The 27,765-nt window shown below is 40.5% G+C and overlaps 1 protein-coding gene across 4 annotated transcripts in view; it reads right to left on the bottom strand.

The window, feature by feature from the left end:
• Window positions 1-27,765, bottom strand: part of ANO4 (anoctamin 4) — a 450,544-nt gene that overhangs the window by 337,937 nt on the left and 84,842 nt on the right. Inside the window, exon 1 of one of the 4 annotated variants that reach the window (XM_067697684.1) lies at window positions 23,536-23,696. The exons of the other annotated variants lie outside the window; for them this stretch is intronic. The gene's annotated coding sequence lies outside the window, so the exon portion shown is untranslated. Of the gene's footprint in view, window positions 1-23,535; window positions 23,697-27,765 lie in introns of those variants that run through there. 4 annotated transcript variants of the gene reach the window in all.

Genomic DNA, 27,765 nt, shown 5'->3' with positions numbered 1-27,765 from the left:
CCTCCTTAAATAGTCAAACTCCTTCCCATCACAGGGCCTTTACATATGTTACTCCCTCCATCTAAAAAACTCTTATCTGTTCTGGACTGAAAAATGCCTACTCATCTTTCAGACTTTCATGTAAATTCCATTTTGTCAGAGAGGTTCTTCCCTGATACAACAAATTAAATTATGCTTCCTCAGTTATTCTCTCTCCTGTCACATTTGCTTCTTCTTATTCACAGCAATGATCACAATTTATAATTATGTTTATTCGTGTGTTTACATCATATTTCTATCCCACTGAACTCTAGGGTCTTTAACGACAGAAATTAGACCATATTTATTCACTATTGTACGCTCACTGGTTAGCAGATTGCCTGGCACAGAGTAGGTGCGAGTAAGTATTTTTAAATAAATCAGTGAATGAATGAAATATTATACCATTGGTTAGTGCTGTGACAATTAATTTTAAATGCTTTGGGAAAACAACGAACATTGAATGAAAGCAGATTTTTTTTTAATTAAACTGCATTCCCTTCAAAATCTTACCAAACTTTTTTCTTAACATCCAGGATCCTATCTGAAAAATCTGTTTCTATATACAAGTTGCATACACAGTTAAAAGTATTATTGCTTATTGCAGTATTTACACCAAAATTGTTTGAGTTTACACTTCTGTGGTCGTAAATATTCAATTTTGTCCTCAAAAGACTTTAGTTGGCTGGCATAAATAAACACACACACACAATATTATCTGCTAAAAAGTCTTATTAGCAGTGCCTAAAATATTCTTATTTTAAAGTTGGTGAATCTGAATTGTACTCTAGATAAAGTCAGAATTACCATTTATACTCATTTTATTTCCACTCTCAAAGTATATGCAAACAGGCTTATAAAAATTGACAAATTTGATCCAAATAAGTAAATGCAGTATAGTAAGCGAAGTACCTTGGGTTTTGCTAAATATTGAATGTTGTATGCTAAATGCTCGTGGTACCTATTGATGACTACTTCAGATTCCTAGCTACATGATAGATATTAATTGTCAATACAGAATACTGATATTTGGCTTTCATCAACCAATGTCAAGTATCAAAAATGTCAATATTTAAAATGCAAGACCCAGGACTTGTCAAAGCCAATGACTGTATTATTACGACAAATACTGGTCATAACTCTGAAAGCTCAGAGAAGTAACTTGCTGAAGATCATAGATTTAAATCCAGGCTTGTCAGATTCCAAAGCTCTATACAATAATGCTTCCCAGATGGCCAGACTGCAAATGGGTCGTTTTTTTGTATGATCTGTTTAGACTACATTCCTACGTACCCAGAATATTTAGATAACTGATCATCATTTATATTCACATTCATTCATATTCTCTCTCTCTCCCCTACACTTCCCCCCAAGCCTCTACAGGCAGTGCTCTTGAGTGCATTCCCTTTTTAAAATTATCCCAGAGCACCCTCTGGATACATGAAAAAAATCGCACAATCATTGCCCCATCAACTTCCAGTCATCTCCTTGCTCTTCGCTCTCACGGGCAGCTCTAGTAACAGCCTTCCACATGTTCAGGTTTTAGATGTATATGAGATTCCAGAACCTCAGCAACCCCAAATTCCAGCCAGGGGATTCATATCAAGCTCATATCACTTGGTTTACAGTGACAGATGAGCACCCTCCCTCCATTCCATTCTCGCACCCCACCAACATGTTCACCAGGGCCCCAACTTCAATCTCATACACAGAATGGAGCAGACAATGCTGGTAAGGCTCTTAGCATGTTGTGTATGGGTAACTGGTATGGGGGAACCTATTATACTATTCTTGGCATTTGGGATCGCATGCAAAACTGAGAGTCCCACTTTAATACCTCATTGTATTTATATTGATAAAAATATACGAAGGACCAGAAAAAAATAGGTGTTAGCATTCATGTTTTGATAAAAGATAAAATGCTGGTCCTGCCCCTCTTGCTTTCCTTTCCCTCATCCTGTTCTTGCACATTTTCTCATGTAAACTTGTAGTCCCTTCAAAATTAGAAGAAAAAAACAAAACAGGAATATTAATGTAAATGGACATGATAAATGTAAATGGGTGATGAAAATATCCTAAAACTGGTTATGGTGATGATCTCACAAGTTGGTAAATATATTAAAACTTTTTATTGACTTCTATGTTTGAAATGGGTGAATTATGTTATGCACAATACACCTCAATAAAGTTAATATTTTTAAAATGTGTCTTTCAATATCATCAATACATAAGCTACCAAAAAAAATTCCAGGAAAATGCAGAGTATATATTATACAGTTTTTTAGAACTAAAGTTTTTATATGACAGAAGAATTAGAATAGATACTAATATAATTCAAACAAATTTCATTTAAGTATACAGCAAAGTGCTGATAGGAACAGGAGAAAAATTATAGCTAGAGGCTGACCTTCTATTATCAGTGCCAAAGCTAAAGAACTGATCTAGAGCAAGGATCTGATGATCCAGGTAAGGAGCTAATACTGAGGGGGCTGAGGTGGGGTCCCTGGGGATCAGAAAGAGAAGAACAAGGCTGATCAATGGATCAGGAGTTAGGAGACCTGGGTCTTTGTCCTGGTTCTGTTTTGAATTAACTAACCCTGAGTAATTCATTTCACCTGAGTCTCAGTTTTGTTATCTAGAAATGATACAAAGATAATAATCCTTGCCTACCTCCCATAACTATCGTAAGGACACAATGAGACAGTGCGTATGAAGCATGCTGACAAATGCAACGTAGCATTAAAAGGCTAAAACTCCAAACAGGCTTAATGAGGAAACAAAGGATTTCGCTTTTGTTTTGAGGGATCTGGGATGGTAATAAGACACTAGGCTGAAATATCTTAGCCTGACAGAGAATCCATGTGAGTAAGAGAGCATGTGAGCATGAGCAACCATCAGAGGCACAAACAACTCAACCTGTTCAAGCCTGGAGTGAGTCCAAAGGACCACAGATAGAAAAGTGGTCTTAACGTTCTGACTCAAAGAAGTTCCTGAAAATCTTCAGATGTCTTGAAAGACATCAATACGGTCATTTTCTTAATAAGAACCATGACTACTTCAGAGCTATTCCAAAATAATCATATAGAAATGAAAATTGTACTGAGTTCATGTAGAAAAATAGGCATTATGGATTCATGGAAAACACTCTGCACACCACCAGCACCTCCTCCTCCTTCATCTCCACCACCAAAAACCAACTCCAACACCATCAACATCACCAACAGTAACAACCCCACCACCACCTCCTCCTTCATCTCCACCACCACCACCAACTCCAACACCACCAACTCCAACATCATCATCACCAACAGTAACAACCCCACCACCACCTCCTCCTTCATCTCCACCACCACCACCAACTCCACCACCACCACCAACTCCAACACCATCAACACCACCAACAGTAACAACCCCACCACCACCTCCTCCTTCATCTCCACCACCACCACCAACTCCAACACCATCAACATCACCAACAACCCCACCACCACCTCCTCCTTCATCTCCACTACCAACTCCAACACCATCAACATCACCAACAATAACAACCCCACCACCACCTCCTCCTTCATCTCCACTACCAACTCCAACACCATCAACATCACCAACAGTAACCACCCCACCACCACCTCCTCCTTCATCTCCACTACCAACTCCAACACCATCAACATCACCAACAATAACAACCCCACCACCATCACCAACACACACACACAAACCTCTGCTATAAATTCCTCATTTACTTAGCCAAGAATAGAGACTTTAACAGAAAAAAAGTAGTTACACAAAATGGATGCAGCACATCTTTGCATAGATTTCCCTTCTTCCTTGGTTCCCAGAGCTTGCTGGCGTTGCCAAGGACCCGCCTCCTCCATGTGACCAGGGTACTGCCAGAATTGAGAGAGAAACCTAGTTCTCACCAGGATTCTCTTCCTTCCCAGACTTAGTTCACCACTCTGGAGGCACTTATGTTAACAGCCCTGCTTTTCTTTTTGAAGTGGCACTAAAAACATCAGGTTCTTGAACTCAACTAGTCATGAGTAAGGTCATATTCCCCAGGTAGAGAGGTCCTGGAGAGCTGGGGAAGCAAAGTCAACACCCGATATCCCTGAGCAGTATCTCCTCCTCCTCCGCCTTGCAATCACCCAGAGAGCCCAGCTGTGCATGGTTACGTCGACCTCAACTCATTTGAAAAGTTTTGAGGCAGTTTAAGAAATACAGGCATTCAACTTCGATTTTAAAATACACATTTTTTACATAAAAAATTCAAACAAGATAAACACATGAAAAACTTAAGCAAAATTAGTTTCAAGGAAAAAGGAAAATAAGGGTAAAGGAAAATTTAAACTCAAATTCAATATAACATTAAGTAATTGTGTCACGATTCTATACTATAACTGAATCACTTTTCTGTACACCTGAAACTAACACAACACCGTTCATCAACTGTACATCAATATAAAATAAAAATTAAAAAGATTCTATACTAATATTCATTATTTATTCTTTACTATATACCTTGTCAGTTGATAAAATGTAGATAAAATACTAAACTTAACCTATGAAAACTATATAAAATGCAGGCCTACTCATTAAATAAATATTTACTATATGCCTATTATGTGCCTCTTGTGTGCTTACTGTGCACTGTTCCAGGCACTGGGGAACACCAATGAACAATACACAGCAAATCCTTGCTTTTTAGTCAGTGGAAACAAGTATATCAAGACAAATGAGTAAATTATAGAGTACGTGAGAAGATGGTAAGTACTTTGGAGAAAAGTTAAGCTGCAAGGGAGACAGAATACAAAGAAGTGGGAAGTCACACAACTGCAAATAGGGTGGTTGAGGAAGACCTCACTAAGAATCTGGGCAAAGACTTGGAGGTAAGGATCAGCCCAGAAGATAAATAAAGTAGAGTGTTATAGGCATGGGGAGTAAAGAGCACAAAACCCTGGGGCTGGAAAGTGCATTGTGACATGCTGAAGGACGAGCCGGGAAACCACTGCGGCTGGAGCAGAGGGAGCTAGCCAAGTGTAGAGAAAGACAGTAAAAGGTGGGGTGAGGAAATTATTTAGGTCCATGGAAAGTCAATAAAATGTTAAGTTAGAAGTGACATGACATGACTTCCATTTTAACCGGATGACTCTGGGCTTCTGTGTTGAGAACACAGTGTATGAGTCAAGGTCACAGGAGGGAGGCTGCCGCAGTGATCCAGTCGAGAGATGACAGTGGCTTTGACCAGGAGGGTGGTGAAATACGTAGTGACAAGTGTCATACTCTGATGTATTCTGAAGCTATGTTCTTTGCCTAAAGGCGGGCTACCCCTTCTATCTTTGAGGTTTTGTTTCAGGTAAAGCAGGTATCAGGCGAAAATTATTTTTGGTCATACTACACGGAGTAGATTTGGGGTCTTCATGTATGCCCTAAAGATTAAAAACAAAAACCTATGTATCCCCTCCTGAAGTCTTGATTCCCCCCCATGAAGTTTTAAGTTGACATCATAAATTTATATAAGATTACAAAGAATGTAATTTCTGGTAATGTAAACAGTAAAATTTTAAAACAGAACTTCTATATCACCTAAATGGTTAGTTTTACCACAAGAGACCCAGACTCTTGGTCAGACAGTATTCTGGGTGTGTCTGTTTCTGGGTGAAATTATCATCTGAATGAGTAAAGCAGTTTGGCTTCCCCACTGCACACCCCTCCCCGGCTTCCCCCATAATCTGAGGGCCTCATCCAGTCAACTGAAGACCTGAATAGAACACAAAGCTAAGTAAGAAGGAGCTCCTTCCTGACTGTCTTGAGCTGGGATGTTGGTCTTTTCCTGTCATTGGATTTGAACTGAAACACTGGCTCTTTCTGCGTCTTGAGCCTGCCAGTTTTTGGACCAGAACTTAGACCACTGGCTTTCCTGGGTCTCCAGCATGCCAACTGCAGATCTTGGGACTTCTCAGTCTCCAAATCACATGAGCTAATTCCTTCTAATCTCTTAATCTCTCTCCCCCCATGCCCATAACCCCCTCTCCCATGTGTGGATGTGTATATATGTATGTATGTATGTATGTATGTTCTGTTTCTCCAGAGAATCCTAATAGAAACACCATCATCCATTTCAAATATAACCAACCCAGTTCAAGCTCCTCCTTATCAGCTGGAAAATTTATGTAATTTTTTTCCTTTAACTCTTTTATTCAGTCTACTTCCCCACAGAACTTTATCCCAATGTAGCATACGTTTATGTCGGAAAGTCTTTTATTGTTCATGCTACCATACTTCTTTGCAAGAAAATATTTCAGATTGCTGCTCTGCTCAGTGCCCAGGTAGATTCTAGACCCCTGCACAATACAGTAAGACTCAGGATAGATAAGGAGATGCCATTCTTGGCTAAAATGGGGAAAGAGTAATTGTGAAAGGGGAAGTGAAAAATACAGTCCGGACACTGCGAACTGATGCCCTCAAAAACCTTCCACACCTCAGGTGTTCGGGTACCCCAGGAATACCTGTTTAAAGCCCCCTGCAGTGGACTACCCATTTGTCTGATAACTAAAAGTATTTTCTGTGTATAATCCTAGGCTAGCTGCTTGGTTTCGCCTACGCTGCCGTAAGAAGTGAGGAGGGCAGCCCCGGGCAAATGTCTTCGTAAGCAGCTCAGCTCACTCTAAAGGATGCTGTGTGACCGCCTGGACGGGTGGGATAGGGAGGGTGGGAGGGAGGGTGACGCAAGCGGGAAGAGATATGGGAACATATGTATATATATAACTGATTCATTTTGTTGTGAAGCTGAAACTAACATACCATTGTAAAGCAATTATGCTCCAATAAAGATGTTTAAAAAAAAATTAAAAAAAAAATAGTTCAAAAAGGGCTTCCTAAAAAAAAAAATAAATAAAAAAAAATAAAGGATGCTAACCCCAGCTTTCATCTGACACTCTGCTAGGGTACCAAGCCTCTCTTTAACCAGCTACACAGAATAGCTGCACTCTAGGCCTTATGTGCCAGGGAGTAATGCCACCTCAAATTCAAAGGCAATGAATATTCTCAAACCCTCAGCTGAGGAAAACAATACACAGGGAAGATTGCTGAGAGGACAAGTCGTCTTCCTATCGGTGGGCCAAATCAGATCAGCAGAGAACAGGGTACCTCAACAGAACCTTGCAGTCTCTTTTACAAAATTTTGCTTTGAAGTGATGCTATTAACTCAAAAATGTTTTAGGAGGATCAGCCTTACAAAACTTGATTTTCAAAACAAAACACAGTGTACTCTTTATGGAGGCTCCTGGGAGAAATTCTTGTCTGGTGTTGGTGCCAGGAGTAGTTATAATCATCCTGAGAAAATGGTTTCTCTTTACTCCTCCAAGTGTTTCCTCTTCCCTCTATCTCATAGAAAACCCAGAGATGAAGTTTTGGCCCCTGTGTCTTATGCTTAGGTCATTCTGACATGCAATTTAATTGTATTCTTGGTTTTACGTTGTTCCCACCATTTTCTTACTTTTGATTTTTACTATGTCCAATATGATGTATTCTTAGCGGCCAAAGTTGCTTCTGGCATGAGGGAATATACATATAAATACCTATCTATGTACAAACACACGGCAATTTTGTCCTATAATCTCATGCCCCTTTCACTTCCTTCTACATCCATCTACAGAGCTACTTCCCTTTAAAATATTGCCTATTTTTTTTTTAATGCTTAGAGTCATGAATATGCTATATTCTGTCACATCAAGCCAGGGTACCAAGAGCATAAGGTACAATCATTTGGGCCTCCAAAAGTAATACAAAACTAGACAGGATACAGGAGTATTTAATCAACAATAACAAAAAACCAAAATCTAATTCTAGGTTTTAATTAGCAATTGTTTGAGTTCCTACTTTGTTTCAGACACTAAGCTATATGTAAGGAATTAAAAGGAAATTAAAAGAATGGTTCATGATTCAAAAAACCACTACAGTCCGTGCATGAGAGGAGTTACATACGTATATATGTACCTATGCGTGCCTGCATGTATGTACATACATACACCCACATACATGCATCATTAACACTAAGTCTACTTAAATCTATATCAGGTTACAAAGACAACAGCCCGTTAATGCCACTTCATGCTTAGTCACGGATAAAGGTTTCATACTGACTGCCATTGTTTAAGGGACTCCTTATCCATCGCTCTGGCTACAACAACAATTGTAAAGGTCTTTAATTTTGTCACTTATGATGACAGTAACAGGTTAATTCAAGAAAGACTGAATCCACCCAATTCAATGAGGACTGTGTGTGGTTTATTGTATGAATAGTTAACCGGAGAATGTCTGCCAAATTTTATCCCTTGATCAATGTGGCCAAGAGAACTGTCTCCATTCCTGACCAGTTTTGACCACTACTCATCTTATATTATGGAAATGTACGCAGTCTGTGATGACTAGAGCAGTTTCGGCCATGGTTTTCATCCTCAATTTTGCAGAGAAAATTTAAATTCTTAGAAGAAGCCTAAAATCCTTCCAAAAGGCAGGGTCTGACAAAAGTTTGGGATCTGTAAAAACTTTCAGAATTGTATTTTCAGTTTCATGACATACCACGTGATTTACAGAAATATACTTACTATTTGGAACAGAGAGCTCTGCATCAAAGATAACTTCCAAAGATAAGGGAACTAGCCTTGACTCAACTCTTTGAAACATTTTATAACCTTTTGCTAATGGAGAAGAGTAACCTAGGTTTTAGAAAGAATTCTCTTTAGCTAAAAGCACTTGAGTCCATTCTCTACGTCTGCGTCTTTATTCCTGTCCTGCCCTGAGGTTCTTCAGAACCCTTTTTTTTTTTTTTTTTAGATTCCATATATATGAGAAGATATGGGTATATAGGTATATGTATAGCTGATTCACTTTGTTATAAAGCAGAAACTAACACAACATTGTAAAGCAATTATATTCCAATAAAGATGTTAAAAAATAAAAATAAAAGCACTTGAATTAAATATTACACAATTTATAATGTGCAGCCACATTTCATTCATTTTTTCCCCACACTCCCAATCATGATCTGTGGGTCCTTTTCTGTGCCCCCAGTTTGTTCCTCTCCCATGTCAATCCAAATGGGCTGCCAATCTCTTATTATCAGGGCCCTGATTACTATTTGCTGAAAATTCTCAGGCTGTGAAATTGCTTAAGGTTAAAATTTTAGTGTAGACTCTTTATCAATTTTATTGCTCAGGGAAGTAGACACCATATATATACTTCCAATTAACCCTACTTAACGCAGACTCTCAGAGTAAGGCAATTCTGGGAAATCACTACTGAATCGTTTCACACATTCCAGTGCGGTTTGCAAGTATACAGACGCACAAAAGTTAACCCTGCAAGAGGTCATGGTGGCCCATTCAGCCTATCAGCTGCACTGACTGCTCTTGCTTAAGTAGCCTCCCCAGCTAGCCTTTCCTCATCTCCCTTTAAAATATTCTATGTTTGCATCTTTCAGCTCGTGTGGAGACAGTGCCAGCATCCTACCACCTCTTACCACCTCAAATGCCGCCACCCTGGTCCCTCAGCATCTCTCTTCTGGACTTCTCCACCAGTCTCCTAACTGATCTATTTCCACCCTGACTCCCTACCATCTGTTCTCCATGCAGCAGCAAGCAAGATCCTTTTGTCACTCACGGCTATAAAGTTTGCCCATCCTTTAGTAAGGATATGTAGTAATAGTACATAGTTAGATAGATATTCTACTAAAACCCACAGTTCGCGTATATTATAATTTGTTAGATATATGGCTAAGTTAGCTATGTAGTAAACCGCTTTTAGCTTCATTATGATATTGCTTTGATTCTTCTCAATTATTTCATTTTCAAAACCTCCAATCATACCCAAACCAAGACCACCTAACCAGACTCTAACTAGGCTATGCCTAGGCAAGAATTACCCTTGGTTCTGTCTGTTGGGAACCAGGTAAATTACTCATATACGACAATTACAGCTGCAATGTAAACTGTATATCTGCCTGTTTTAACCTTACCAAGTAGGCAAGTTTTTTAAGTATACCCCACAGTCAGATAATCAAGTACTTTATACCTTTTTAATATATTTTGAAAGGTCTCTATAGCATACACTTAAGTAACTATTTAAATATCCAATCATGTTCATTAATTAAATTGTGTTTTCCCAGATTCTTATACAATAATGACCAAGGCAAACTGACAAGTAATTATGTGTAATATCTCTGCCTTCAAGGAAACTATTCCTTAGTCATGCCCCGCCCCCAGGATAAATATCTAAATTTTTTCTGTCTCTGCAATTAGATATTCTTATCTCTACTTTAAAAAATAAAATTGACTTAACTGAGTTTAGAAGGCTAAGTTTTCTCCAACACCTACAGAATATAGCAAAACCTGCTTAGCATGTCACATTAAGCCTTTTGACATCTGGCACCTACCTACTGGCTAAGCCTCATCTCCTACCCTAGCCCCATAGACTAAATTACTTGTAGACCAGGCATGCCACAGCGTCTTCGCACTTGTTAGTTTCTCTGCCTAGAACAGCCTCCTCTGCTTTGTCCACCTGGAAAGCAACTCATCTAAATGGTTCAGATGCTACCTCCTCAGGGAAGCCTTCTCTGATTGCCCCAGGACAGCCCTAGGCCCTCCCCTCCATGCTCCAATTCCACCTTGCATAGGTTTTCAAGCAAGCACATTGCTGTATTATTATAACTATTTGTTTGCAGGTCAGTCTCCCAGTGAACAGCAAACCCCTTAATGAAAGCAACCATGTCTTATTAGTATTCATATTCCTAATGCTTGGCCTATGTTAAGTGCTCATTAAATGCCTCCTGAGTTAATTAATGAGTTAATGTAAGACAAATGAGTTAATGTAAGAATGTTAACAGAACACTGTGCAAAAGGATCAGAGCAACTGGTCCTCTGAATTTGGAAGTGTGAAAAACAAATTCAATTGCGAATTTAAAACAAATACATTTTTATGGTTAAATCAACAATTCAGAATATGGAGTTTTAAAGGAGGGACCAAGAAAAAGAAAAATCAATCACATCTATACAGATTTTTAAATATTTTTCCCCAGGTAATTTATTCATTCTATGGCACTGAACAAACACTCCCATTTCCTTCTCATCCCTCAATACTTCTGGAAATATGTGAAGACTAGTAAGGACTTACCATAATATCAAATCATAATTTCTTCAAAAAAAAAAGACACTACTGGGCTTCCCTGGTGGCGCAGTGGTTGAGAGTCTGCCTGCCAATGCAGGGGACACGGGTTCGAGCCCTGGTCTGGTAGGTCCCACATGCCGCGGAGCAACTAGGCCCATGAGCCACAACTACTGAGCCTGCGCGTCTGGAGCTTGTGCTCCGCAACAAGAGAGACTGCGACAGTGAGAGGCCCGCACATCGCGATGAAGAGTGGACCCTGCTCGCCGCAACTAGAGAAAGCCCTCGCACAGAAACGAAGACCCAACACAGCCAAAAATAAATAAATAAAATTAAATATTAAAAAAAAAAGATACTATCAAGATATATGTGAAGAACTTTAAAACACCACTGAGATTCACAAAACAAGATGTGAATAAATGGGAACATATACTCTGTTTGGGGACAGGTTGGTTCAGTTTTGTAAAATATTCTCCCTAGATTAATCTATAAACTTAATTTAACCCTCCCCCTAAAACATGATTTTTTTAAGAACCAGACAATTTTCAAAGTTCACATAGAAAAAATAAGAATGTAAGAAGATACAGGAAAATCCTGGAACGAAAAAAGAGTAGTAAGTGAAGACGTGCCATCCCAGATATTAAAACATGAAAAACTAAAGAAATTAACATGGTGCAGAGTTAGCCAACAAACTGACAGTAAACAAAACAGTAAACTTTCCAAAAATAGCTCTAACTGCAGAGGGGGTTTAATAGATGATGCTACCCTTTCATGCCACCTTCACCCTGGTCCAAGTAAATATTATCTTTCTCAAGAATCATCACACTGAAGGCAAGGGAAAGATACATTGTTCAAGAAATGTTTGGAGCAGCTCATGCAGCTCAATATCAAAAAAACAAACAACCCAATCCAAAAATGGGCCAAACACCTAAATAGACATTTCTCCAAAGAAGATATACAGATTGCCAACAAACACACGAAAGAATGCTCAACATCACTAATCATTAGAGAAATGCAAATCAAAACTACAATGAGATATCATCTCATACCAGTCAGAATGGCCATCATCAAAAAGTCTACAGACAATAAATGCTGGAGAGGGTGTGGAGAAAAGGGAACCCTCTTGCACTGTTGGTGGGAATGTAAATTGATACAGCCACTATGGAGAACAGTATGGAAGTTCCTTTAAAAACTAAAAATAGAACTACCATACGACCCAGCAATCCCACTAGTGGGCATATACCCTGAGAAAACAGTAATTCAAAGAGAGTCATGTACCAAAATGTTCATTGCAGCTCTATTTACAATAGCCAGGACATGGAAGCAACCTAAGTGTCCATCGACAGATGAATGGATAAAGAAGATGTGGCACATATATACAATGGAATATTACTCAGCTATAAAAAGGAACGAAAGTGAGTTATTTGTAGTGAGGTGGATGGACCTAGAGACTGTCATACAGAATGAAGTCAGAAAGAGAGAAACAAATACCATATGCTAACACATATATATGGAATCTAAAAAAAAAAAAAGAAAATGGTCAGAAGAACCTAGGGGCAAGATGGGAATAAAGATGCAGACCTACTAGAGAATGGACTTGAGGATACAGGGAGGGGGAAGGGTAAGCTGGGACAAAGTGAGAGAGTGGCGTGGACATATATACACTATCAAACGTAAAATAGATAGCTAGTGGGAAGCAGCTGCATAGCACAGGGAGATCAGCTCGGTTCTTTGTGACCACCTAGAGTGGTGGGATAGGGAGGGTGGGAGGGAGGGAGAGGCAAGAGGGAAGAGTTATGGGGGCATATGTATACATATAACTGATTTACTTTGTTATAAAGCAGAAACTGACACACCATTGTAAAGCACTTATACTCTAATAAAGATGTTAAAAAATAAATAAAAATTTAAAAAAAGTTTGGAAAGAACAATGGGGTAGTTATGGGGAAAAATAAAATTGGATTTCTATTTCATTACTATAGCAAAATAAGTGTGAACCAAAGACATATACAAAACTAAAATCATAAAATTCCAACAATAAACTGTTGAAGAATAAGTTTTATGACCCCAGAGTTGGACAGGCTTTTTTGATTATCCTGCAAAATCCAGAAAGTACCAAGGAAACATATGACAACTTTACATAAAAACAAAACTCTTAGGCCCCAAATATTATAGACAATATCAAAAGATAAATGACAGAATAGCAGAAACTATTTGGGAAAAAATCTTATAGGAAACGTTAATTTCTTTAATATATAAAACGCTCCTAAAACTCAAAGCCAAAACTCAAATTTTAAAAGTGAGCTTGCGAAGGGCATGAACAGACTATTCACAGAAGAGGAAGATACAAAGTAAGCACGTGAAAAGATGCTCAAGTTAGACTATGAGATGCTGCTTTCTCCCTAGCAGATTAGCAATGATTTAAGTCAATAGCAATTTGCTAAGAGGCATCAAAATTTTTAATTCATATTCCCTGTGATCCAGCACTCCAATTTTACAAATCTTTCCTATAAACTTACTGGCACATAACCACTCCTCCCTAACCACCCTGCCTCCATCTCCACCAACCCCATTTCCTTGGTAGCTCTCTCCAGGAAACTGCAAGCTACAGTGCAGCGGTAGCTTGCCTAAACCGTAGGCCACCTGAAGAGCAACCATTCCTAAACCCTCTAGAATATCAACAGAGTCAAAGGAATGTAACCCTATTTGCTGCCATCTTGCGCTTTTCTCTTTGACCTCACCTTTTTCTTTTCCTGCCAGAAAGTCACCTCCTGTGTCTAGTAGATCCTCCTCCCATTGACCTCTGTGGCCACATGGTCTTTCAATTCCCTGGGTCAGACATCTCTTTGACTTATGATCCAAGACTTATAATCCAAGTGAATTTTTAATCACAATAAGCATCTCAGAGACTGAGAACAAAACCTGTGAGATCCCCCCGAAAAGCTTCAGTGTAAAATCATTAATCACAAACATGAAGAAGAAAGCACTACCTTAACTATTAAAGAAAAGTTCTGCTAAGCAGGTAAATACATACATACGTATGAGAATTTCTCCAAACTCCTAACAGCAGAGAGACAATGATAATAATGAGTTAAAACTGTTCAGCAGTATAACCATCTTGTAGCCAGTGTGCTAAGTACTTGCCAAGTACCATCTCATTTAACTCAGCTACTCTATAAGATAGAGAATATCAGTTACCCCCATTTTTATAATTGAGGACAATGATATACAAAGAGACTAAGTAACCTGCTCAAGGTCCAAAGGCGAGTAACTGGCAGGGCCAGGATGGGAAGCAGACTGTCTGCCCCAGAGCCCAGGCTCTCCACCACCAGGAGATATTTTTCTTTAAATCCTAATTCTTTTAGAAGCAAGGTAGAAAGTATTAACTGAAAGCTTGCTTGGAGTAGAATGGAACACTGATACTGAATTCAAGATCACACAGAATATAGAGTGGGAATTTTTAGAAATCCATAAATACTGCTTTTTGTTTCAAGTCACTATTTCCATTAACCAGTTCACAGAGATGTTCTATATTAGGCAGAACCTGTTTTTGGAAGTGTTGCTCATTGACATACATATGTCTCTCTGGATTTATCCTCCCTCCCCAGCTGAGATTCCTTGCTAAATTTCCTGTGTGTTCACTTCGGTTCAATCCCATCTTCCTCTTCTCATGAGCTGTGCTCCCTGGTGATGTCCACCAATTCTCTGTCCCCTCCCAGGGCCCTAAGCTCCACACTCTGTCTTCCAGAGCGCCCTAACCTGCTCCACTCAGACTCAGGTGAGAGACAGATCTGTTCCCAACCTGTACACTGCTCTTGTAAATTCTGACAATTTTATCCTTGAGAAACATACGCGTGGGCTTTGATGTCCACAGTACTTTTCCTATAAGTCAATTCAAGAACTGAATACCTGATTACAACTTTTGTTCATAGCACTCCAATGGTTTCAACAGTTGCACTTATCTAGCGGAAAAAACCCTCAAGATTTTGCTTTATGATAGACCAGTCAGAAAGTAAATATAAAAACAGTAGGCGGAAAACAATGAATGAAAAAATATTGGAAAATACATAAGTTAAATAAATCGAAAGAAAGCTAAAATGTGAAGATAATAGCAAAATCATTCATTTTTTTTCTCCACAGTGCTTATCATCATCTGACATGTTTGCATATGCTAAAATGTCTGTTTCCTCTTCGCTTCCTACCAGAATGTTTGCTCCATGAAGACGAGACATTGACCGTTTTGTTCACTGTTTCTCCAGTGTCTAGAACTCAGCCAGAAGCATAGTAAATGCTCAATAGTACTTAAGTGAGTAAGTTAGTGAATGAAGCTTCTGCCTCATCATCTCTCGCTCCATAAACAAGATTCGCTTTCATACTCTGGCCAAGATTTTTAGAGATATTCCTAACTCCTCAATCTCTTTTTAGGTTACTTTCAAGATGGAGAGTCATCTGATCAGATCCAATTCTGAGACACACAAAACTTAACTACTCACCACTCCCTACACATATGTTCCCTGATTCTTAAAAGAAAAAAAAAAAAAAGGAGAGAAGAGGCACAGCAGAAAATTTTCTAAACCACTTTTCACCTACATGAAACTAGTTCATGCACGCCTATACCCACTGGTTCATAAGATGACTGTATTCTTTGTAAGTAGCACAAAGCTAATTGAAAAAGGAAAAAAAAAATGTCAGTTACTAGTAATAAAAGCACCAAAGGGCCCGGGGGGTTCTTTACACTCTGGACAGTGTGTTAAGAGGCACTTCAGTGACCTCCATCCTCAACTCTCTCTAGGTCTAAAATTGATTGATTTAGGTTAGATTTCCCAGCTTCATTTCCTTGTGATGACTTTGAATATCAAACTATACCCTCAAGGGCAAAAGGGATGGCTGAGAAATAAATGTCTTACGCTAAGCAACTGCTCTCTTTCCCTGCGGAATACAGACTTATGATTTAATTAAACCCAAGGAGAGATTCCAAACAATTTCCAACTGGCTTTTCCTAGACCCTATTAATTACCTCCCAACTTACAGAAAAAAATCAACTACCATTCAGATCTTCTGATACCATTCCCATCTCCCCCACCCAAAGGTTCCTTGTCTTCCTCTGCATTTTCCACTCTCCTCCCCCCACCCCTACCCCACTCCCTCTACTTCCCAACCAAAGCCACCTAATGGTTGACCCACCATCCGACGTCTAGGTTCTTGCTCAAGCCAGCCCCTCTGCCTGGAATGACCTTTCTACTCCCACCTCACCTGCAAGCCTACAGCCTACTAGAATCTCTGTAACTGTCCGCCTTATAACAAGGTCATTTGCATGCAGAACAAGTTCTCACTAGTTTGTGGCCTTTTGGAAGACAGGAATTACACAGCTGCTTTTTTTTTTATTTAAATCTTTCATTCCTGGGGACCTAACAATGCTTTGCTTATAGAAAACACTTAATTCTTGTTTTACTTTATTGAAACTCATTTGGAGGCAGAGACATTTTCTGGGGTTTTGCATACAATTTCTAATGGATTACGTCAGGATGGCTGCCAATCTCTCTATCCTTCTCCGTACAATTCATATAGTCACATTGTTTTGAAAAATTAAGTTTTCCACACAGAGCAGTAGCTGTCAATACCAGCACCCTAGGTTTTCTATGGTGATTCATGACCCATTTGATCAAGAACTATTGGATATCTGTTAATCAGCAGTCACTCAGCTGGGCCTTGGGATATAGAGATGAAAACACGGTCCCTGCCCTCAAGGAACAAGATGTCTATTTGGGAGAGAGAGCCAAGTAGACAAGTAATTATAGTTTATAAAGTCCTATGAGACCTTTATAAAGTCCTATGAGGTCTGTAAGAGGATAGACAGGGTCTACCTAGCTCAGCTTTGGGCACAGGGGTCAATAAAGGTTGTAAAGTGTCAAAAAGCTTCTGTGGGAGATGATTATCTGAACTTGAAAGTTAGTCTCAAGAGAGGAGAGACATTGCAGGCAGAGGCAACGGTATGTGCAAAGGCACTGAGGCAAGAGACAGCTCCTTATTTCTGAGTACCGCAAATGTTTTGTTACTTCTGGAACATTCTAGGGGAGCTGCAGAACAAGAAGCAGAGCATAGAAGCAATGGCTGTCCATTATGATGGGCCTGCTATACAAGGCCAAGGAGTTTGGTCTTTAACCTGTAATTAGTTCCATGGACGCTGTGCTATCCAGACTATAAATTTAGGATTCCAGGATCAGGCTAGTTTTGCCACAGAATGGAACAGTCATCTTGTGAATCACAACAACAGTCCAAACAAATTAATCTCTTTTGTTCAGTCAGGTAACAAAATCACAAGCTAAAAATACCGTTTTGGAAAACGGGAAGATACACATGGCAAGGAGAGCAAAGGTGCCTTTTTATGAAAAGAACTTCTCAGTGGAATAATCACAGGAAAGAACTTCCCCAGCAAACTGTTTCTCAGCTGGACTCTGAGAAACGGTGAGAAACAGAAAGCAGATTACTGGCTGAAAAATCAAGAGAAGATAAACTCCACGAAGCATCGCTAGACTGAACTCCCTCAGAGCAGTGGCCACATCCAGCTGTTTCACCACCAGATCCCTACTGCCTGGCATTAGGGCGGACACAATAGGTGCTCAATGAGTATTAGGTGAATGAATGGACCAAGGAACCGATCCATAAACATCACCCCTCTATAAAACAGAAATAAATGGTTGAAGCACAGGGGGGGAAATTAAGCATAATGTTTTTAAAATTCTTGAAGTGTTCATAAGAAAAGCAGTTTCAATATTAAAAAAATGCATTTCGGGGCTTCCCTGGTGGCACAGTGGTTGAGAGTCCGCCTGCCGATGCAGGGGACCTGGGTTCGTGCCCCGGTCCGGGAGGATCCCACATGCCGTGGAGCGGCTGCGCCCGTGAGCCATGGCCGCTGAGCCTGCGCGTCCGGAGCCTGTTGCTCCGCAACGGGAGAGGCCACAACAGTGAGAGGCCCGCGTACCACCAAAAAAAAAAAAAATGCATTTCCACACAAGCATGAACACATGACCATGAACAGTTGTTTGATGTGACTCACTCTGACTGGTACAGCCACGTAATCTGCATGAAAGAAACCCAGAAATAATGGACACCAGTGAGTTAGATGCCACAAAGCAGTTTTGTGAGCAAAGAATAACACAGTAAGTGTCAGCTGTGTATCGTGGAAGGGGTCCCACACCAGGAGTGGAGCTGGAGTCTAAGTAAATCCATGCACATTGCACTCAACTGTCTTGTCCAGGTGCTAACCAGATCACTTTCTTGAGGAAGTGGCTTAACTTCCCTGGACCTTGGCTTTCTTGTCTATGAAACGAGAGGGTAGGTGAGATGCTCCTCGAGGTCCCTTTTGATAAGAAGAGGTATTTCAAGATGTCCCAGGGGCAGCAGGTCGTCATCATACACACACGAGCCCTGTTCACGAAGGATCACCATCATCACATGTTTCTGAGTAACTCTGCTGCTCACGTCACTGTCGTAGTGCTGGGGGCTTTGTAAATCATGGGAAGGTAGAGCCCATCCCCTCTAGGAACGTCTCATCTAGATCAATTGCCTTAGAAATTACCCATCTAGTAAAAAGACAGAGCTGGAACAACAGTTCATGATTTTTAGTGGTTGGGGGAGCCCTCAGATTACCTGGCCCACCAAGCCCAATGTAGCAGATATGACTTTGAATCTGACAGCCAGTTAGTGGCTGGGGACACACTGGCACCCGGGCTCCTGAAGACATCCTGCTGTGACTGGCCGTGGCCTCCAGACACTCATTCCCTCTGACACTCACAGGAGGTCTCCAGTGGGAGACCAACAGGAAAAATGTAAGTGAATTCCTGCTGTATTACAATATGTCTGCTTCCTATAAGAATGACTGCAAGCCAAAAGGTCACTCAGCAGATGCCTAATTAAGGGTCAAAGATTTCTATTACAGAACAGGCCCACAAAATCTGTCATTACGTGTTTTTAACAATTTCTTGGCTCTTCAGACTTAAGGGCCAACAGCCTGACTGGAGAATTAAATGCTAAGTATAGGGAGGAATTTTCCCCTTTCGTCTTACTTACGTTATTTTGGGGCTGTGATTTGATTCTCCTCCAAAATTCTGCCAACTCCCTTTACCACCCAAGAGATATAACTTGCACATAAACATTTATGACAGTCTGGGTAGATTATTATGCTCCTAAGGACATGCTTTTTTCTGCGAAGCTGGTCTAGTGACTACAGTCCTAAATGAAGTCTGTAGGGAGACGCATTTCAAAAATGCAGTCTTCAACAGCTCATGAAGAACTTCTCCTCTTTTATACAATCTGTCTGAGTTGCCAATTGAATAGCAAGTTCCTTTCAAAGTAGATCACCATAGCTGGTGTTGGAAGTGGTTTTGAATCTCAGTTAAAGCATGGTTCTCCCTCTAAGCAGCTTTATGGGGGAGGTGTATGTTCTCTTCACTCCGTGAAAAAAAAGGCTCATGGAGAGGTGGTAAAGGGAATATATCGCCTTAATTATATTGTAAAAAGCCACAGGAAAATTCAGCCAACATCCTTAATGATATGGTTCATTCAATTGCCAAAGAAAGGCTGTATCACATAATCGAGTGGTTTCATTTTATATCATCCATAAACTCCCCCTCTTTATAGGAAGACCTTTTAAATAGTAAACATTTCAAGATTTGAGGTCAGTCCAACCTAGACAAATCTAGAATGTCATTAATTAAAATGTAAACTGATTCTATTTCTGGTCCTGGTAATCAACTATGGAAAATAGTTTCAATGAGAAGAATGCCTGCAGACATATGAGGTTATATTTATATTAACAGGGACAATTTCTTCTCTCAGTTACATGATTACAGGTTGAGCACTAGAGTTTTGGTTACTAAAAGAGAAGGTGTTGGGACTTCCCTGGTGGCACAGCGGTTAAGAATCTGCCTGCCAATGCAGGGGCCACGGGTTCAAGCCCTGGTCCGGGAGGATCCCACATGCCACGGAGCAACTAAGCCCATGTGCCACAACTACTGAGCCTGTGTGCCACAACTACTGAGCCTGTGTGCCACAACTACTGAAGCCCACGTGCCTAGAGCCCGTGCTCTGCAACAAAAGAAGCCACCACGATGAGAAGCCTGCGCACCGCAACGAAGAGTAGCCCCCGCTCACCACAAGTAGGGAAAGCCAGCGCACAGCAATGAAGACCCAACGCAGCCAAAAATAAAATAAATTTATAAAAATAAAAAAGAGAAGGTGTTAACCAACTCTTGATTAATCCAACGATCTTCACTGAGTTTATATGTGTACACGAATGCCTATTCATTCATAGAAATATAAATAAAGCAGAACTGGGAAAAAGTAGAAAGGAAGATAATGGAGAATTCTGAATACTGGTTCAGAATATAAACTACAGGTTTCAAATTATTGAATAGAATAACATCAAAAGAAACTGTAAAAGCACTGTTTTAATGATAGCTGTAATCAAGAAATGTGAAAAGGGACTTCCCTGGTGGTACAATGGTTAAGAATCTGCCTGCCAATGCAGGGAACATGGGTTCGATCCCTGGTCCAGGAAGATCCCACATGCCGTGGAGCAACTTAGCCCGTGCACCACAACTACTGAGCCCACGTGCCACAACTACTGAAGCCCACAGGCCTAGAGCCCGTGCTCCGCAACAAGAGAAGCCACCGCAATGAGAAGCCCGCGCACAGCAACGAAGAGTAGCCCCCAGTCGCCGCAACTAGAGAAAGCCCGTGCACAGCAAGGAAGACCCAACGCAGCCAAAAATTAAAAAAAAAAAAGAAATGTGAAAAATGAGTAACTGCATCTACAACTATCTAGGTATTTCTAGACCCATTTCAAATAAGTACAACTTGCTAGGGTTGCAAGCAAAATTGGTTACAAGGCACAGCAGCTAAATAAACACACACACAAAACGCAAAAAATGTTGCAGTGACTTCATCACATCAAGAGGCTAAGAGTTACTGGCTCCACTCAGCACAGCTTTTACGGATATTTTCTGCAGTGACTGTGTATGCTGCCTTCAGAGACTCTACAAAGGAATTAACCTGACACCATGTTGTGAGACAAGCAAATGCTAAAGAATGCACTCTCCCAATTCAAAGAAATTCCCAAAGGTGGTTATCTGGAGGGGGATGGAGGGAAAATTGGGGAAATCCCTACCAAGAGGGGCGGGCGGGGGGGGGGGGGGAGCTAGCTAGAGAATGCAAAGCAGTATCTCAAATTTTTCTCCTCTCTAAATGAGCATGCTACAACTATTGAAAATATGTACACTTAACAGTCACAAGTAAACAGTACATTTGTGTATATGCTTGCACATATACAATTCTGATTGCATGGGTGAATGTTCTGCTCAGTAAAATAAAGGAAGCCCACTGAATTTCCTCTCTCAAAGCTAAAGTTGCTACTAATTAAAACAAAATATTTTCTAAAGGCATCTGAAATGGCCTGCAGTGTGAAATGCGGAGTCTATTTCCATGACACCCAAGCTGACTCTAACTCTTTCCATCTTGATGAATTCGTCAAGTTGAGTTGCCAAGCACCTGATAAAAATCCTTGCGATTGGAGGAAAAAAATTAATCAAAGAAAACACCGGAAATGAAATGAAAGTAAACAACGAAACGTTAGAATCAAAGGAAGCAGAGAAGTCAGCCAGTCAGATGACAACACTGCTCCCAGCCATAACTGAGTGTAGGGAAGTGTGGATATTAGAACAGCTAATCCAAACAATGATGAAAGTACTTCAGACATTATTTAATGATTCAGAGTTTACAATATGCAAGGACCCTAATTTTTGGTTGTTGCTGTTGCTGTTAACCTATTTGCTGGTTTCACCCTGAAGCTGGGTGATAATGTAAACATCTCCAATTCTTGTTCTTTGTTTTAATGTATGCTTTCATGCATTTAAAGAACCCTCCACCCAAAACAACCAAATTATCTACTTTGGACCCAGGGAGCAGGATAAAAGCATATGCCTGATGTCATCACCACTATTTTGAGAAAAATCCACACAGTGGAAACAAAAGTAGTAAGAAAGAGCAAGACAGTTAAGGAACTTTACATTCCAAACTCCCAGTCAACAGGGAGAAAGACCAGAAATTTCACTCCACATTTTACCCTCCCTGGAGTTAAATGGACCACAACTGGAAAATCCACACAAAATCAAATAAAATAACCCATCTCCAGTCCAAGACCGGAAAATAACCAAGCAGAATTAGAACTGTGAAGCTTATTCTGTAGAAAGCGACGTTGACCAAAATAATCCAACACACCTGCTACCAAAAAAAAAAAAAAGGAAAAGGAAAATAAAGACATCTCCCTGTGAAAAGAGACTCCCCTTCAACCCCAGGTTTCACAGAGTGAGAACTATACTAAAATGTTCTTGACTTGTTTCCTTTGGGCTTCAAGGGGCAGCCAGTAATTGAAGTTGTCGTGCTCTCTGCAGCACGCCTCGGGAGACCAGGTGAAAAATTAGAACACGAGTCTAAGAGTAAATGCCCTGGAACAAACAGTCTGCCTGATGTCACCGCAACATGCATGTTCTTCCTCTGAAACCTGCTTATTTTCTCTTAGGAAAGTCTAACCATTCCAACCGTCTCAAAGCCTTTTATCTCCCAGAAGGAGGATTGAAACTATGTTGTCAACTCAGAAACGTGCCCTCTCATCGCTGCCCTACCACCCTCTGAAGAGGATGGAAGACACAGTTTGCAGAACAGGCACCCTGAGATTCCAAAGGGAAAGAAGCAATGAGGTCATGCAGTCTACTCTGCCAGCCAGCGCAGGGTTCCTCCCGCAGCCACAAATGCTACTGCCCAAGTTGTAAAGCCCACAAGAAAGATACAGGGCCATTCTGGACCCACAGGCAGGTGCTTTAAGGCGCCACTGCCCACAGCCGACTCCGACATAACTCACACGCATGCTGTCTTCACCGGCAAAGATGAAATAGTTTGCTAGGTGGGCCGATCAGCCCGGCCCTTCCGGATTCTGAGAAGTGCACCTCAGCACGCCGAGGATTCATCTTGCCCAAATTTGTCAATCACCCTCCACAGAGCACCTGCACACTGCTGCAGTTTACCATCGTGCACACATTTCCCTGCCCGCCGCTTCAAGGACAAAGAGAGAGCGCTTATGCTTCCATCACAGGCGAGGAGCTCAGGTTTATGGAAACAATAAAATAAAATGAAAAGACAATCCAGACACATGGCCCCCGGCATTTTCGTTAGCTGGATCACCCCAGACGTGGACCCAGGAAAACAGGAGAAACGCAGAGAGAAGGTCACTAAGCGTAGCTGGGAAGAGAGCTAGCGTTCACTTCACTGCAGCAGGGCTGCTCATTGAATGCAAGCACTTACCATAAAAATAGAAAGAGTCAACAGAAGGAGAAGGGATCCTTCCTCAGTGTCGTAGGCAGAAAGAAATCCACCGCGGAGCTCCAGACACGGGATGAAGCCAACAAAGTGATGAAAGACGGTAAAACCAACACACACAAGTCCTTCTCAGCCTCCCCTCGGGCCCACATGCAGTTGTTTGTGCTGTGAAAACCCTGAGAAGTCGGGAACAGGACTCTCCCGGCAAGCCTGAACGCAAGCAGCCTGGTGGATTTCAGAGCTTCACGCCCAGGGCTCTCCTCCCCCGGGGGGGCAGGGGCAGCATCACTGGGGGAGGCTGGGCACCAGGCAGGGGTCGGGAAGGTGAGAAGAGGTGGAAAGGAGCCTCTTTGGAGTGTGAGGAACTGCCAGCGAGAATATCAGTATTCCCTATCAGTTATTGCCAGCAACCAATCAGCCCAGCCCAGGGGCCGTGTCAGTGTGACAAGAGAGCAGCAGATGACAGCCGGTTCTCAGAGAGGCAGGACAGCCCCCTGCCTCCACCGGAGTTTGGCAGGATTGGCAGCTTACCCTCCTCTGCCCAGCTGCTGATAATATTTGCTTTGTTATTAAAAATAAGACCCAAAGCCCCACAGTTATACCAACCACTCAGGAAGTTTCCTAAGCATCCCACCGCATCTCTGCAAGAAGCCGGACTCGAAACCCATCTTAAATGATTATCTAATGGCATTTCACAGACCAGACAGCCCTGATGATGTGCGCAGAGAGGTCACCACGAGTCCAATAATGACGCTTTGGACGTGGGCTGCTTTATGCCCGAGGCACAGGATGAAATACCAGGGACCGGGATCCCTGTTTCACAGGTGAGACATTTAGACAGAAAAGGGTTAAAGGTCTCTCTGAAATCTGTCTCTCGGTCTCAGTATATTTTCTTGTATAATATATGTATAGAAGTACTTGTTAGAGACAGTTTATAAAGATAGTAACATTTGTTTTTGAGGTTTCTTATATCACCCATAAGACAGAATATGTGGACTTGGGTAAAAATCCCTGTATAATAATTCACAGGCACACTGAAGTTTGAAAAACTCTGAGCTAGACTAATGAAAGAGGCAAATTCTTTAGTAGTGACTAAGCAGAGAATATTATACTTTTCCTGCCTGCCTTTCTCCCCATTCTATTTTAATATTGAACCTGTAACCTCATTATGTATGTATTAATTTGGTTTTGGCTGTGATGATTAAATTAAATACGGGAGTAGGTTCTAGAGTTAATGCCAGTTGAATTGGATTTCACAGTAAAACTTCAGAACTGTGTACCTTGGGGAGATTGTCTTGGGTCATCTTTTGATCTTTGCAAGAAATATGAACTCCTTGTGCTAGCCAAGAGTTAATAGGAAGACACAAATGTCCCTGGGTTTGTTTGTTTTTCAGGTGGCTTACATGATAGAGTCCTTAATTTTAGTTCTGCTGTAACCTACACGTTGAAGGATCATTTGGAAATTTTGCAGCAATCTCTACCCAGAGGCAAGCTAACTTTGGGGAGCCTGAATTCTGCGAAGTAAAACGAAGGGCTAAGTTCCAAGGAAGAAGTTAACTCACTACCCAAATGAGTTACAGCAGGAGGCCGCAAAAATGTTCCACATCAAAGATGAACAGAATAAAATGAAATATTTGAAATGAAAAAAGGACGGTTTTGTCAGGTTCATCCTATGTATATTAAACAAGGAAGACCTGGGAGATTAAGTCTCAAATTCTGTTGTGTTATCCACTTCAGTTCAACTCCAATCAGCAAACCTTTAACCACAGCCAACCATGTGCTGGTAGCACAGAAATAAAAGGGGCAGGCCCTGCCTTCAAGAAGTTTATAGTTTCATGGACAAAATTAAATCTTCTTTTCAAAATTTCAACACTGCAAATCTTGCCAAGACAAAAAATGTTCTACTATTTTAATGTCCCTCAGATAAAACCAAGCCATGAAGTTGGATTTTGGACTCAAAGTTCTAAATTAGCCCTATCAGGTGTTTTCCATAACCAAAACCATTTGAGAAATATAAATGCACAATTTATTTTTTTAATTAATTAAAACATGAAAAGGTTTTTTAACTGAATGTTTGCTTTTATCAGCATCAATAGTTTCTGATGCTGCAAAAACATGGGCAGCATAACAAAGCATATATTTAATAAGGGAATAGTATTTAAAGCTCCCAAAGTAATTGAGATTAATACTGTTTATGGAACAGGTTCAATACCTTGAATACATAGGGTTATAATGCAGCATGAAAATGATAAAACTACAGAAGTACAAATTACTTAGTTGATTAAATAATTGCATATCTATATAACAATCGGGTCAATGAAAACAAGTATTCAAGTCACTTGCTGAAATGCAATTAATTTTTAAAATTTGCCCACTTCACTCCTCCCTCCTCAAAATATAGAAATACCTCCCATTTCAGGTAGCAACAATTAATTTTTTAAGTCGCAAAATATTTATCCAAGTCAATTAAACATGGACAATTTCAGGGCCTGTATCTTGCTCACTGGAGTAACAACAGTACTAAAATATTTGTTAGATAGCCATTTCAATGGTCAAGAGAATCCGGCTACAACAATATGATTTAATGCCTTTTTTTTTTTTAAGACTACAAGGTAATTTGAATTATGTACCTACACCTGTCATTTGTTTGAAAAAGAAAAAAAGATAGCTCTTTCAGGAAATTTGCTTCTGAGTGGCATGCTGACAGAGCTGTATAAAGTCTGAAAGCCAAGGATTCTTAAAGCTCAGTCCTTCAACACTGAAAATGGATTCTACTCTGTAACCAGCCCGAAGAGAAAAAGTAAAAACATACCTATTTTCTAGATCACCAAGGAGATAAATGGCTGTGTAATTCCATTTTTGACATCAGACACTTAACAGGAGGCATGAGAATCAAGAGTTTTCTTTTTTATTGAGTTATAATTGATTTACAATATTCTATTAGTTTCAGTTGTACAACAGTGATTCAAAACTTTCGTAGAGGGCTTCCCTGGTGGCACAGTGGTTAAGAAGCTGCCTGCCAATGCAGGGGACACGGGTTTGAGCCCTGGTCTGGGAAGATCCACATGCCACAGAGCAACTAAGCCCGGGCAACTAATGAGCCTGGGCTCTAGAGCCCGTGAGCCACAACTACTGAAGCCCATGCTCCGCAACAAGAGAAGCCACCGCAATGAGAAGCCCGTGCACCACAATGAAGAGTAGCCCCCGCTCGCTGCAACCAGAGAGAGCCTGTGCACAGCAACGAAGACCCAACACAGCCATAAATAAATAAAAAATTTTTTTAAAACTCCCAAATTTTTGTAGATTATACTCCATTTAACGTTATAAAATATTGGCTATGTTCCCTTTGCTCTACAATATATCCTTACAGCTTATTTTATACATAGGAGTTTGTACCTCTTAGTCTCCTACCCTTATCTTGCTCCTCTCCTCTTCCCTCTTCTCACTGGTAACTACTAGTTTATTCTCTCTATCTGTGAGTCTGTTTCTGTTTTGTTATATTCATTCATTTCATTTTTTACATTCTACATATAAGTGATAACATACAGTATTTGATCTCTCTCTGTCTGGCTTATTTCACTAAGCATAACACCCAGGCCATCTACAGATTCAATGCAATCCCTATCAAACTACCAAAGAAATTTTTCACAGAACTACAACAATTAATTCTAAAATTTGTACGGAAACACAAAAGTCCTTGAATAGCCAAAGTAATCCTGAGAAAGAAGAACAGAGCTGGTGGTATCACGTTCCCTGACTTTAGACTATACTTCAAAGCTACAGTAATCAAAATACTATGGCACTGGCATCTGTGGTACAGACACACAGATCAATGGAACAGAAGGAATTTTAAACAACATTCTGCCAATCAATGGTTTTGAAAACTAAGTTATAATCTCCCTAAAGGAAAAAGCCTGCATCTATTTTGCCTAACTTCTATAAACTGGTGTCTAAAGGAGCTAATATTTACTGAACCCTCATTTGTGCCAGACTTAATTCCAGTGGCTTCACACCTCTTTTAGTCTTCACAATACTCATAGGACATGAGTATCATCTTCACTGAAGTAACTGGGGTGCAGGGAGTTGAAAGCTTTCCCAGGTGGCAACGCCAGTATATGAACCACCAGAATAGCCTCAAAATGCTGCTTCTCTTTCATGGAAACATTGATCTGAACATGGAAGACTCCCCTGCAGATGTTTTTGACTGAATGTAGA

The sequence above is a fragment of the Pseudorca crassidens genome, chromosome 11 (genome assembly GCF_039906515.1).
Source record: "Pseudorca crassidens isolate mPseCra1 chromosome 11, mPseCra1.hap1, whole genome shotgun sequence".
NCBI lineage: Eukaryota > Metazoa > Chordata > Mammalia > Artiodactyla > Delphinidae > Pseudorca > Pseudorca crassidens.
Note: the sequence above shows the minus strand (reverse complement) of the source record. Positions and strands in the feature narration are given on the sequence as shown.